The sequence below is a fragment of the Coffea arabica genome, chromosome 2e, assembly GCF_036785885.1.
Source record: "Coffea arabica cultivar ET-39 chromosome 2e, Coffea Arabica ET-39 HiFi, whole genome shotgun sequence".
NCBI classification, from domain to species: Eukaryota; Viridiplantae; Streptophyta; class Magnoliopsida; order Gentianales; family Rubiaceae; genus Coffea; species Coffea arabica.
Window position 1 is genome coordinate 34958633 of NC_092313.1, and position 14050 is coordinate 34972682.

General features: G+C 35.4%; 1 long non-coding RNA gene across 3 annotated transcripts; it reads left to right on the forward strand.

Annotated features, from left to right (window-relative positions):
* Positions 1 to 455: 455 nt before the first annotated feature.
* On the forward strand, positions 456 to 2167 carry LOC113732473 (uncharacterized). Of its 3 annotated transcripts, none has more exons than XR_003458763.2 (4): positions 456 to 637; positions 798 to 896; positions 1383 to 1486; positions 1599 to 2167. It is a non-coding gene; the product is annotated as an uncharacterized lncRNA (long non-coding RNA). The 3 variants fall into 3 exon arrangements; XR_011840758.1 differs by having other exon boundaries at positions 1621 to 2167; XR_011840759.1 differs by lacking the exon at positions 798 to 896.
* The last annotated feature ends 11883 nt before the right edge of the window (positions 2168 to 14050 follow it).

The window sequence follows — 14050 nt, forward strand, 5'->3', positions numbered from 1 at the left end:
AAATAATACGTACAAAGCTTACTCGAAATTTACTCGGGTTCTTACAATAATACTTTTTCTGATGTAATATATGTAAGAAAAAAGGTAGTTCAAGAGATAAAAATGTGATTAAAAACATATTTATAATGTAACTAAATTTTTTTACAAATAATCCATATCTAAACAAGCCCATAGTGTGCATGCACTACAACAAAAATGACCTTTCTTGACATGCCTATAAGGACACTTGATGGTTTGTGTCATTATAGCAATTCTATCATGACATTTGTTATCAACTCAATAATATATACTCTATTTTTATTTTATTTTATCTGATATAAAATAATAATGTGCCTTTAGACTACCTATCATGACACTTGAGAAAATGTGAGATACACCCAAATTTAAAAAAAAAAAGAAGAAAGACACTAAACGACATCGGCTTGTTTTGGCGGAAGATTCATTTGCCATGAAATATTCAAAACTTTCAAATTCTCGGCCAAAAGACTTTGTCAAATTTTGCTTCATCTCATCTCTCTCACAAGAAACACTCTCTCCTCAACAAATTATCCTCGGCAAATTATCTCTAGCCAAAACACTTGGAGTTTTTTCTGCTGAATCTCCCTGCAAACAAACTTTCCTTGCTTTCCCATTGAAGGTATGTAATTGCATGGTAAATTTTTTTTTGGAGCAATTAGATAATGTTTTTGCTAAATGTCACCGTAGAGAAGCTGTCCATTCTTCAAGCTTTCCCATTACTGCTACCATTTATTTCGAGCCAAACAAAACACAATCCAATTGCCAATTGCAAATTGCAGTAGATGAGAGGAAAAAATGCTTCTGTACTTGCACTCGTGTACAACCCCCTTACTTATACGTTCGTGTACATGGCAGCCAATCACTATTTTGCATATGAGGTAATGTTTAAGCTTTTTTCTTGACATTATTAGGTATTCTTGAAGCTGTGTACTCTATTGTGTTGAATTATGAGGGCTAAGTTTCAAAGTTTGCCCTAAATTGATTACATTTGAGATTAGTCCCATCTGTTTGAGATTGAAATGGATATAGTAATAGTTTATGATTTGAGTGCACTTGTTGTTCAGCTTTGTTCCTCTCGATTGTCTACTTGATTCATGTGACTATTTTTGTTATGCACTTATTGCCCATAACCTGTTCGATAAAATGTGGCAACATAGCAAATGGACACTGTACTTGGTTGGCTTACTACTTAATATCCAGGTTATCTTGTGAGATTTTTGTTGACATATATATACACAGGTTTCCTTTACATATTACACATGTTATAGTCCATTGAAAATGAACATAGTGCCGGCAAATTGCTGACTAGCCATGGCTTTTTAGGTTGTCACTGATGATGCTTAAATCTGTGAATTTCTATGCAGCCAGAGAAGTCCTACTCAACACAGGAACTTTGCCATCTTCTGGGAACTGTAATTGTGAAGAAGGCATGGGTGCAATCTATATTGGGTGGGTCCTACTATCATAGGTGTGGTAAATACTAGAAAATTTTTTATTACTTTCTATACGAAAGTCACATGTGCACACAGTGTGTAAACATACTACTGACTCGAATTATTGGCTCTGCATGACTTTAAAAGTCATTTTCCCATTTACTAGCAGGGTCAAGCTCTATTACTACATGTTTGAGAGACCTCATATGTAGGTGATACGCTAGAGCAAGGCATCCCCAAAATATGCTGGAGTGGTAGATGCGAGTGAGAAACAGTTCACTATGAGGATTTGGAGCTTTTTTTTTTTTCAATTGGATGAAGGTATATTTGCCTTCTGTAATTTGCAAAAGCTTGAAGGCATTTTTTTTAATTGCTGGGAAGGAGCACATTCAGCTTACTTGCAATTTACGATGACTAATCTGGAAGGATAGAACAAAGCATAGTTTAGTGAATCTAGATTAGAAATGGACAAGGTTGCACATAAAAGCCACTCAGGAACAGTGAGAATATAACATGAGGAGTTTGAGCGTAGTGGAAATGGAACATATTGACGTTTGCATCAAAAGATGAACTCTGCTGCAACAATCTGTCCAATTAAGAACAAGTTAGGATATGGGGTAATTGCAAGCAACTGACCTAGGGAGATTGTAGAAAGCTGGGCAACATCAGAAGCAAGTCAAGGCAGCAAGGATCCTGCAGAAGCTGAAGCTAGCAAATATGATTAACCAAAGCCATTAATTTACAATTACTAATTTGATGCTAAAGCTGCAAACATAGCCGAAGATATATTGGTCTTGAGTCCTCTGTTTTGTATGTGGTCGGTTTCAAAAGAATGTAAGGGTTCGGGAAGAGCAATGGATAAAACTTTGGGCTTATTGAAAAAGTGAAGAAGCAAAGGTGCAAATCAGTTACAACATTCTTAATAAAGTTGTATTTATTCAATGTTGTAATCTTGGTTATGATTTTGAAATTTAGAAACTAAGTTTGTACTTGTTAGGGATTTGCTATGTTAGTACTTGTTACTGACTTTTAGTTCAACAAATTATATTTGAGTATTGACATTTGTTTTTAGATTACTATATGCATTCTATTCTTTGGGATAATTTTACAAGTCCTTTGGGTTTCTGATTGACGGAATGTATAGCAGGGAGCACTACCTGCAGGTTGCTTCTATATCAAAAAAAAAAAAGAAAAAAAAACTCCAGGCAGTTAAAAGTGTCAACATAGAATTCGATATTCTAATGTTATACTATAGCTATCCTGACACTTTCGATTATCAAGAAAAGAGATTTTTGTTGGCAGATTGGATGCTATAACAGCATAGTTTTCCTGACACGTTTGAATGCTACGAGCCTATCCCCACATTGGAAGGGACGACACTCGTCCAAGGTGTGAGGAAAGGTAAAGTGTCAGGTTAAATTATCTATACTGATACCTTTAAATGCCGTTAAAGGTCATTTTTGTTGTAGTGATGTTACCTTCCACTTTATTAGATTTTTTGAGTATTTGAATATGCATTATTGAGTAATTGTCAATATCAACTAAATGAAAGAAGGAAAAATAAGATGTGGAAACAAATAAGGTGGAAAGAAGTCCTATCTTTCGTGTGGATAGTAAACTGTTTGTCAGTTCATCACCTTGCCACATCCTCATCAAATGCAATGGGTTTTTATTGCTTTAAAAATAACTCATTTTATCTACTCCTAAACTATACTATAAATAGACCTAAAAAAGGACATGAATAAATCCAAGATCGACTAAGATAGGAGATAACTAAAGAAAAGAGAAGAAATTAAATCAATCATTAAGTGATTTACCTAATTGGAAAAGCAATTTATGATAAATTACTCACTATACACGTGCAATGCATGTGCATTTTCCTAGTTTGATCACTATAAAGGATAAGGATTTGGTTCATCTCCACTAAATTCTCTCTTCATTTCTTATAATACATATTTAAATGTATGACATGTGTCTTTATTTATTAACAAGACTTAAAATTAGTTAAACTTGAAATGGTCCTGTCTTTTTTAGTTTTCATCCACAGGTGCATTACAGGAAATGAAAAGATAATTTATTAGAGAAGAGCCAAATACTAAAGGATAATGCTGTGGTGACTTATCATCAAGTCACTTTGCAAATATTATTTTAACCTAAATAACCCATAATCAGTAAAACCTAAATAACCCATAACCCTTTAATTCTGTCCAACCGGCAATGTCAAGTAGGAAAGAGAAAACATTTGATTGAAATAACAACTTTCAGATGTACACATATAGATTCGTCTACTAGACAAAGAAGAATTCTATGATAACATAGTGGAGGAGCAGTATGAATCATCATATGAATAATTAAATAGTGGAGTACGAACAATTGACGAGTTTGTAGTATTTAGCCGATGAAAAATTTGCTTGTTAATAAAAGATTCACGATATAAACACGATGTTATGTTAAAATATTGGTTCTCTTTGGAAGTAAAGGTCAGAAAGAAAGTTAACCCAATATCATGTTTTTGGTTCGCATGGACATTGGTAACGGAAAGTCGGCCAATCGGAGGTCAATCCAGTGATTCGCGAAAGTGAAATTACAAATGAATAGGATTGGCTAAATGAAAATATAGAGTAACCCAAAAAATGGAGGAAACAAGGAAAAAAATACAAACAAAACTAGTGTGAATACTCGTGCTACGCATGGTACTAACGTTATTAAAAGAAATAAAAAAAGAATGAAGGTAAAAAAAGTAAAAAAAAAATTGTATCAATATAATTAAAATTTAAGATTTGTCTAGCAATAATTCAAAGAATAATAAAATGCGCACATTATTTAAGAACTGTATTTTTGCGGAAGATGGATCATAAAATAATAATAGAAATTTATATTAGAAAATGAATGCTATATGAATAGAAATGAACATAATCGCATATTTTATTTGATATCAAAATTAAATATTTACAAACATTATGCATTTGATTTGATAATCTTGTATGAAAGTATGAATATTTTTCACACAAATCAATCTTTAGTACGAAAGCCAATTTTGATGGTTTGATTGAAGCAGTTGAATTTTATGAAATTCGTACTATAAAAAACTGTACAGAAAGACATGTTTTTTCTTGGAAGTAAACTTGTTGAAGCTTTTGAAATATTTCAATGGGATCACTTCGGTGTGGGTTTCGTTTTGTGATTAGTTGGTTTCTTCTTTGCAATCTTGCAAATTTGGAATTGAGACGCCATTGAAATGTTCGCAGGTGAGATTCATCCATAATGAGAGTATGATGCATATTCTTGTTCTTTTTTTTTTTTTTTGTTTCTCACAGTATTTGATTGGTGTAGATCACAAATGAAATTGGGTTAGTGATTGTCAATCTTTTGAATGATTATGAGAATAAAATATGTTATGGGATTTGCAAATGTGATTTTGTAGGGTGATGATTATCTATTTGTTAAAATTTTGGAGTTTTGATTTTGTGAGTTAGTGGGTCATCTGTAAGTTAAAATTTGGGCAAATTATATTTTATCCCCCTGCGGTTTAGCATTTTTTTACATAACCCCCATATAGTTTTAAAAGCTATACATAACCCCCTCATTGTTTGGATTAAAGTGTCAAAGTGACGAAAATAGTCACTCATAACGAAACTTCTAAAAATGTCGAAATTATCCTTATAAATATATGACACATTAACCCCGTATGATTTTTATATTTTACTAAATAACCCCCTTATAGTTTAATATTTTACCATATAACCCCCTTATGATTTTCAAAATATACACATAATCCCCTTTGGTTAATAAATAATTTTTAACTTTACATAAGGGTATTTTTGACATTTTAGGTGACTCCGTTACGAATGGTCATTCCAGTCACTTTGACGCTTTAATCTAAATCATAAGGGGGTTATGTATAGCTTTTGAAACCATAGAAGGATTATATAAAAAAAACGTTAAACCACAGGGGATAAAGTGGAATTTGCCCGTTAAAATTTTGAAATTTTGATTTTGTGGGTTTGTCGGTCACGTAAATTGGAAAGTGAAAAAGGCATAAAGAGAAGCAATAAGGATTATTAAATTAAAATAAATCTAAAATTGCAGTAAAAAGAGATTTAGATTTCTGATGCTTGTGAAGGCTCCTTATCAAAAACCTGCCCTCTAATATATATAGAGTAGTAGCAAGGAAAATAGGAAAAAACCAAAAAAACAAACCTTGTGGAATGAGAATCCTATAAAATTTGTTAAACCAAAAAATTGTCACATTTTATAAAATAGGGGTTTTCCTTGTATAAATTAATCTTTTCCTCCATTTGTATTGTATATCCTAGTAGGTCTATAAGTATGACAAATAATTTAAATTTCAAGTTTTGCACATGTGACATGCATCGACATGGTTAGTGTATATGCTATCAATTTAATTTAGAGTCATCTTTTTTATACCATCTATCTAATAATTGGGGGCATCACTATGGGTTGTTAATACACAATTTTCACCTTTTAAATTCCTTTTGCACCCTACTATTAAAAGGATTTAATTTTTCCTCACCTACGAAAATTATAGTTACTTGGGTAGTTTTCACCGGCAGTATTAGAATTTGGAAAATTATTGTCATCGGATTCATGTTCTAAAAAGGCATGCATCGTGGGAACTAAACTTCCGTTCACACCATCTCCTTTGTCATATCCATTCATGTTCCACCGCCGTTTTCTTCCGTGCATGTGTTCTGTCTTTTCCACTTTGCTTGGAATTTCTGTCTTTTTGTGTACTAGTTATTTGGCTTTTTTCCCTTTTGTGCATTTACATCGATGATCATGATGGTTAATTTACCGATCCCTGTCGAATATATATCCATATTTGCCGTTCAATCCTTTAAAATATCCCACATTTTTTACTACATAATTTACCCCAGCCCTATGCCACAGCTGGCCGTTGCCTTACTCAGTTGGATTCAAAGGCCTTTGACAATGGTCCCAAGCTGTGTTTTCTTTGATTATAGTCTTTCTGCCTTCGGTCGGTGGGAAGAAAATCCCTCACTTTGCACACTAGAAGCTTTCAATTGGAAAATTTTGAGGTAGCTTCCTGTCAAATGTAAATAGGGAAGCATTAATTGTGCATTTTCTGCAGCTATAAAACCCGTTTCAACAGCTTGTCTAGAAGAAAATCTTTAACATTGAGTAGATCTGTCGTTTCATGAACCGTGTAACCTCCAATTTAATTGTACGAACAATCGAAAGGACCACAAGAACAAATGTTGATAGCGTTTGTTAACTACAATACGGTGCTGGAGCTCGATATGCTTTTTCACTCTAATAAAATCCAAAATAACTAGAAGCTGTAGTTTTGTACTTTGAGTGGAAATGTGTATGAAGTGAGAAAGCAGGCAGACCCAAATATCTTCTTTGACAGAAGAACAGACAATGAACAGGTCTTGTCACAATGCGACAGTTAACCAATTCAATTTCTAAAACGGCCACTGCTATTTTTTTTTTTTTTTTTGCGTAAATTGCTGCAAAATGAGTTGTAACTAGTTCTCGCAAAGCCTTAATGATGAATAATGAAGCCTTAATATATATATGGTAGATTTAGTTCCTCGAAGTTCATATGCATGGAAGAGAATGTTGCAAGTAAGAGAGCTGGCTGAGTTCCACATTGGTTGGATTGTTCGCTCGGGAAATTCTAGTTTCGGGTTTGATAATTGGTTGGGGACGGGAGCGCTGGCTGGTTGTTTGGATAGTGTTTCTGATCATTGTATTTGGGACTTTTGCAATAATGGAGCTTGGAATCTTGAATTGCTGAATCAATGGCTTCCTCCGGATTTTGTTTAGGAAATTACTTGTTCAGCTCCATCAGCTTTGGACTTGCAAGATAAGATGAATTGGTTGCCAGACCAATCAGGTTTGATTTCTTTAAGCCCGCTTTTTCAATAGTGCAATTACATTCTAGTCATTCATCCATGTATAGGCGGATTTGGCATGCTAGATTGCCTTTTAAAATTTCTTTCTTTGCGCTCCGGATGTTGAGAGATCGGTTGCCGTTAGATTCCGCTCTTTGCAAATTGGTTTTTCACCTTCCTTGTAGGTGTTTTTGCAGTGTAAACCCTGATATAGAGTCGTTGGATTATGTGTTTTGCTCGGGTGAAACTGCTTCATGGGTTTGGAATTTTTTTGGTTCAGTGTGTGGAGTGGTTAATTTAGGTCCCTCCGTTCGCGCTTATACTGGTGGCTTGTGGTATGGTCCTAGGTGGCATAAGTTTCTGGAATTTATTCCTCATCTTCTTCCTTTGTTGATATGCGGGCATCTATCGAAATTCTAGAACTTGGCAGTGTTTGAAGGGAAGTGTTTATCTCCTCAGGCGATTTGTTCCTTGGTGTTTTCTTACTTGAGGGAATTATATAATTTGCACTTTCATTCTGCTAATGCTTGGTGGGTTTTGGGTTTGATTTCTATGATGAAGTTTTTGGAATGTCTGTTAATAGCAGCTTGAAATTGGTTAAGTGGCTCAGGCGAGGTGGTGGTATTTTAAAGTTGAATACTGATGGTTGCTCTAAGGCTAACATGAAATTTTTCATGAAGCAAGTATTTGCAAATGAATTAGAAACAGTAATCTAATAGGATAATATTCCAAGTATTCTCTGCATCCCTAATACTCTAATAGGATAATATTTCTTAGAGTATTGTTAAAAAAATCGACAAAATAAGAGAAGTGATGGGTCTTTTCTTCATCTAGGGGGGGGACTAAAATCGGCAAAAATTGGCACCACTAACCTGAGGCACCCCTCCCCCCCAACATAGGATTATCTCTCATCTTGAGAGCATTTTCTCTCTCTAGCTTGGGAGCGAATTTCCCCCATGTGGGTGTTTTCAAATATTTCAAACTCCAAAGTTTCCGTACCTTCGTTCTTGGCAACATATCCATACTCTAAATTTAAGGCAGAAGCACATAAATTTAGCCTTCGATTTCAAATCATGTCTTAACACTCTTGAGCTTTCACTAGCAATATCATGGATCTGTTGAAGGAAAGGAAGCTTGTTGAACCAGGCTGATACTTTCATCAGCCTCTTCATAGTTTGTCTTTTTCTTTCGATTTCTCATCCTTTTTTGCAGTGCATTCAGCTCAAAGTCTAACCCAAATCTCTTTTGTGTCTTTCGGCCTCTATCATTGTTGACGACTTTCAGCTGAGATCTTAGCCAGTAGACCACCAAGCCTGTATTCCGTGTCTTTAGTTTCTATTTCAGTAGTTGCTTTCAGTAGCGATAGTGTAGATGCGGTAGTGTGGGTTGTGTGCGTGTTAAAGATCTACTATTTTTCTGATCTGTCTCTGATTTACAGGTAGTTAACAGGGGCTATCCGATAGGTAAGATCTATAGAAAACTGATAAGGATTAAATAAAATGGCAGATAAGCTAGAGAAAATTATGAGGAAGCTTGCTTTGTCAGAAAAGGAAGTAGCAGGGATCTAGGTGGAAAGAGAAGATGTCTCGTACTGTCTAGAAGAGTGTAAGAGAAGCACTATTGGAAAAGTTGTAGGAGGAAAAACGGTGAACATTGCAGGTAGGGCTGCAAATGAGCTGAGTCGAGTCGAGTTTTGGACTTATCGATAGAACTCGACTTAATAACAGGTAGGCTCAAATTTGAGCTCGAGCTCGATGAACCAAGAAAATTGAGTTCGAGCTCAACTCGACTAAGGAAAAGTCAGGATCGAACTCGAGTCGATGAGGCTCGCGAGCTGTAGCTTGATTTCTGGCTCGCGAGCTGATCGAATTGTTAGCTCATAATGTAGCTCGAATTTCCGACTCGTGAGCAGCTCGTTAGCTCGAGTTTTTGGAAATTATTCTAATAAAAAAATAAATAATTAATTTTTCTTAATAAATAATAAAATATTAGGGATATATATATGTAATTTTACTATTAAAATAAAAAATAAAAAAATATATATATATACTCGAACTCACGAGAGTTTAATATTTTAAACTCGAGTTCGAGCTCGAATTCAATTTAGCCAACTCGAGCTCGACTCGAGCCGCTCGCCTAATTGCAGGTATGTGAATCTTTACAAGTAAAATGCATATTTGTGAAAAACTTAAAGGTGATGGAAAATGGGGTAAATATGTTCTAGTTTGTGTTTGCTAATATGCAGGATAAAGATAGAGCGTTAAATAGTAGACCATTGGTTTATGATAATTTGCCGTTAGTAATACTTTCATGGAAGGAGGGGCTGGAAATCGATCAAAATGCTTTCAACAAAACTTGGATATGGGTACAAATCTGGAATCTCCCTTACATTGGATTACAAAAGACACGGGAAGAAAAATTAGAGGTGTATTTCTGTCTGTGAAGGAAGTTATTGCACCAAATAGTGGGAGTAAAAAGGGAAAACATTGAAAATCTTAACTGAAGTTGACCCGAATCAACCAATGCTGAGGGGAACTCTGGTTAAAATGAACAGTATAATTAAATGAGTGGAATTTAAGTCTGAAAGGTATCCTAATTTCTGCTTTAACTATGGCATTATGAGGCATACTTAGAGAAACTGTAAAGAGAAAGGAACCCATATGGGAAAGGAACCTCAATTTGGAACTTCATTAAAGGCTAGCAATCCTAAAAGTCCTACTAAGAAACAGGGTAGATCTAGACAGCATGAGGATGATCCAAATGAAATAGCAAGCGATACACAAAATGAAAATGGGGACATAAACTGATCGATGATAACTTGGAAAGAGAATGAGGGGGAAAAAGAAGAGAATGAAGGTAGAAACAAAGAGGACAATGAGGATGATGGGGCTAGAGTTAAAGGAAATAGTGGTCAGATCATTAGGGAGGAGCAAATGAGAGAGGAAAATTATGTTGTAATGGGTAAAAATGATTTTTGGGAGAAAAGGGAAGAGGACACTGGGAAATCTCAAAAGGGCAATGAGGGGAAGCAAAAGGAAATGAGGGATGTTGTGAGAAAGGGTATTGAGGGAGTTGAGGAAGAGATAGGGGAAGTAGGGCAGGAGGACAATATGTGGATAGATGGAATTAATGATCACAGAATGGAAAGGCAGGTGCGAAGGAAAAAGCAGGAAGCCTGTTGGAAGCTAAAGAGGGTGGACAGGATGGAATTGGGAAAGAGAATAAGAAAGGAAAATACAAAGGGAATATAGGATGGAAAATACTAGTGAAAGAAGTAGGGAACATGAAGCCTTTAGCAGATTGTACTGCGAGAATTATTGGGGCAAAGGAGATAGTAAAATGAAAAGTGGTAGTTGAGGATGGTGTCAATAGTGAGGGAATGGAAGTAGATAGTCAAACTAAGAGGATCAAAGGGAGTGTTTATTAGGAAGAACATGAGAGTAATCTGAAGGTGGTGGAGTCCTACCTAAAAAGGCTCCAAGTTGTCAATAAATGTACTGGTGTGGAATTGTAGAGGTGTGGGAGGCCCTTTGATAATTCCCCAATTAGAGGAGATAGTTAAACTCCACTCCCCAAATTTAATTTTTTTTATTTGAAACTAAAAATAAAAAATGTGCTATGAACAAGGTTAAGATGAAACTTAAGTTTGATAAATTGTTTGTGGTGGACCCAAGAGGGAAGACAGGAGGCTTAGTTGTTATGTGGAGAAATGATATTAAGGTGGACAAAGTGCTATACTGATTTTACTATTGAATTACAGATAGATGACCAAAAAAAAAATTTCAAGTGGTGGATCATAGGCATATGCCAGCTCAGGTGACCTGGTTAGAGAAAAATAGCGAGACATTATTAGCCAAAGGAAAGGTATTTGGGGGGATAACTGGATTTTAGTAGGAGATATGAATGGTATTCTATCAAATGCTGAGAATTGGAGAGGTAATAAGAGGCCTGAGTCTAGTTTTAGATGTTCCAAAACTTTATCAGAAAAAATCAACTTTCAAATTTGGGATTTGATGGGAAACCATGGACCTAGCGTAAAAAGTGGAATAAAGGTGATGAGGTAAAAGAATGACAGGACAGGATATTGACAGATAATGGATGGAAGGAGGCTTATGACAGAGCAGAATGCACTCACATCCATATTGAACCATCAAATCACTGTATGCTGTTGTTAGAAACTGAACCAAAAAGAAGAAATTGGAAAAAGAGATTCTATTTTGATAGAAAATGACTTGAATATAACGAAGTTAGGGAGTTATTAAAAAAGCATAGGGGAAAAAGCAAAAGGGATCCAGATTTTTCAGACTTCAAAACAAAATCAAAGAATATAGCTTTGAACTCATTAGATGGAATAAAAAGCTTAAAGGAAATGCTAAGAAGGACTTTGCAGAATTAAAGCAGAAAATTCAAGATACCAGGAAGGTAGTGGGACCCAATAGGAAAGAGGACACCAGTATCTTGCAGAGACAACTTGCAAATGCTTACAAAAAGGAGGAAGTGTACTGGGGACAGAAAGCTATGGTAAAGTGGTTTAAGGAAGGTGATAAAAATACAAGCTAGTTTCATGCAGTGGTTGAGGATAGAAGAAGAACAAATAAGATCTCTATACTCTAGAAGCAGGATGGAAATTGGTGTAGTGTTGAGTTTGAAATGGAGGAGGAAGTAACAAACTATTTTGGCAATCTGTTTGAATCCTCATAGCCAAGCCAATTTGATGTAATCCTTGAAGGAATTCCTCAGACTATTACCAGTCAGATGAACTTGAGATTAACTAGACCTGTGACAAAATGGGAGATCAGAAAGGCAATTTTCTCTTTGTATCCTAACAAGACACCTGGACTTGATGGTATGACACCAATTTTCTTCCAAAGATTCTATAATATTATTAAACATGCTCTAACTATTGCAATATTTAGCTTCTTCTATGCTGATAACTTTCTGACATCTATAAATGAACCATTATTACTTTAACTCCAAAGACTGAGTTTCCAGTGTTGGTGTCACAATTTAAGCTTATAAGTCTGTGTAATGTAGTTTAGAGAATCATTGCAAAAGTCTTGGTCAATAGAGTCAAGCCTTTACTTCAGCACTGTATTAGTCTGAATCAATCAACTTTCATACCTGGTAGGCAGATTCAAGATAATGTGGTAATTGCTTATGAGTTGTTTCATCACCTGAATACTAAAAGAACAGGGAAAATTATGCATATGGCTCTTAAGTTGGACATGTCCAAAGCTTATGAAAGAGTTGAATAGATTTTTTTGGCAAAAATAATTTAAAGAATGGGATTTTGTCCTATGTGGATTCGGTGGGTAATGAAATGTGTGTCCTTTGTTAGCTATTCCTTTAATATTAATGGGACAAAATAGGGTATGTAAGACTTGAGAAGGGACTCAGACAAGGGGATCTACTATCCCTTTACCTGTTTGTGATAGTCACTGAAGGTTTATCTAGCCTACTTAAGCATGCTACGCAATGTCAAAAAATTTCTGGATTGAAAATAGCAAAGGAATGCTCGACTGTCTCTCATTTGATTTTTACAGATAATATTCTAATTCTCTGCAAAGCAACAAAGGAGGAAGCATTACAGATGTTGCAGATTTTGAAGACCTACTCAAAGGCATCTGGCCAAGTGATCAATACTGATAAATCATCTGTGTTTTTTGGAAAAATATGAGAGAGGATAAAAAAGGAAAGGTGCTGGAAGTGCTAGAAGAAATGCAGCAAGTCCAACTGAGCAGGTACTTGGGTTTACCAGTAGTAATAGGAAGGTCAAAAAAGCAGTCGTTTAGCTATATAAAGGAGAAAGTGATGAATAGGTTGAAGGGGTGGAAGGAGAAGCAGTTAAGTCTAGCTAGAAAGAAAGTAATGCTAAAATTTGTCATACTGGCAATGCCTACACATGCAATAGATTGTGTTAGACTACCAAATGGAATATGTGTTAATATATGTAAGGAAATGGCTAAGTTTTGGTGGGGGGAGAAGAAAAAAGAAAGGAAAATTCATTGGTTAGGTTGCGAGAGACTTACAAATGTCAAAGGAAAACGGGGATTGGGCTTTAGGGATTTAATGGAGTTTAATACTACAATGCTAGCAAGGCAGTTATAGAGGATTTTAACTAGGCCAAGCCAGATGATAAGTAGGATACTAAAGGGAAGGTACGATAGGGGGGAGTCAATCTAGAAAAGGAAAATTAATGAAAGTGATTCCTGGATATGGAAGAGTTTTCTCAGTGCAAGAGAGTTACTAGAAGGGGGGCAAGGAAGAGAGTTGGGGATGGGCATACAATTGATGTATGGAAAGATAGGTGGATCATTGATAGAGGAAAGGGAATGGTTACTACAGTTAAGCCTCTTGATTATCCTATACAAAGAGTAAGTGATCTTATTCAGGATGGGGAGTGGAATATGGAGCTCATTAGGTCCATTTTTAATGAGGAGGACTACAAAAGTATCATGCACATCCTTATTAGCATTTGCAACAATAAGGATAGATTGGTGCGGCCATTTTTATCATCTGGGAAGTACACTATAAAGATAGGATATACATTGGCAAAGGAACAACAAAAAGAGAAGAGCAATAGGCATGTAATGAATAGGAGACAGGCAAAGAGTGATAGTAGAAATGAGCAGAATACCAAGGTATGGAGGTCCATTTGGAGTCTAAATATGAAGCATAAGCTAAACATTTTATATGGAAATGTATGCACACGATATT